Here is a 1,037-nt window from a genome sequence, read left to right as displayed (position 1 = left end):
GGGGCCCACTCTGGAATTGCAGGCAGAGCTGGTGTCCGCGCCCTCTCCCTAACAGCCATGGGCTACATGGTGAGTTCAAGGCCAGCCTGTGCTACACAGCGAGACCCCGTCTCACACACTCACACACACACACACACACACACACTGAAAAGGAGCCCAGAGCCAGGGATTTAGCTTAGTGGTGCTGTCGCCTGCTTCCCAGTACTCCCCCCCCTCCGAAAACAGAGCTGAGAGGACTAGTACTCCCAAGGTCACCCAGCAAGCCCTCAGGGAAGGAGATGTGAGTCCACGTGTCCACCCAGGGCTGGCCGTGTAGGGAAGCGGGTGGCGTGAACACAGGCCAGCCCTCCCCTCTCGCAACCTGTTTCCCCCGATCACTAAGGTCCCTCGGGAATCTCCAGTCTAGGCCTGTCTCACCTGGAGTGGGTGCCAGGCTCCCCGACGCGGCCTCCTCCTACACCCGCCACCTGATATCCTCTGCTCATGGCTCCGTCGCCTGCAGCCAGAACTACCTGAGGAGAGGACAGAAAGACAGGTATCAGACATGCCTGGCTCTGGCCTCGGCATTCAAGGCCTCGGGGCGGTGGGCTCGGTCCTGAACAGGAGCCCCCGCCCCCCATCCGGGCCCTTGGGGGGACAGGGAAAGGCTGGGGCATAAGAGCTGCGTTCAGCGGGTTTCTGCTGAGCCCTTCCTGTCCCCCTGCCGTCCCCCCTCCCCCGTCACCCTGGCCGGGGTGTCTCGGGAGACCCCTGATGGCCAAGGACAAGCGCAGGCGGTGAGGGACAGGATGGGACTGTGAGTAGGGCCGGGGTGACAGAAGCGGGCAGGAGAGACTCGGAGACACGGCAAGATAAAGAGAGACACAAAGATTTGGGCGCGGTGGCACGGGCCTGCCAGCCCAGCACTGCGGAGGCTGAGGCAGGAGGATCGCTGCGGGTTGGAGGCCAGCCTGGGCTACCTAGAGAGACCCTGCCTCGGCAAGCAAGCGCGCCAGACTGACAGGCGGCGGAGGCGGAGGCGGAGGGGACAGGACGGG

Source organism: Fukomys damarensis, unplaced genomic scaffold (assembly GCF_012274545.1).
Source record: "Fukomys damarensis isolate Sample0158 unplaced genomic scaffold, DMR_v1.0_HiC HiC_scaffold_37, whole genome shotgun sequence".
Taxonomy (NCBI): Eukaryota; Metazoa; Chordata; class Mammalia; order Rodentia; family Bathyergidae; genus Fukomys; species Fukomys damarensis.
This window is presented reverse-complemented; position numbering follows the sequence as displayed.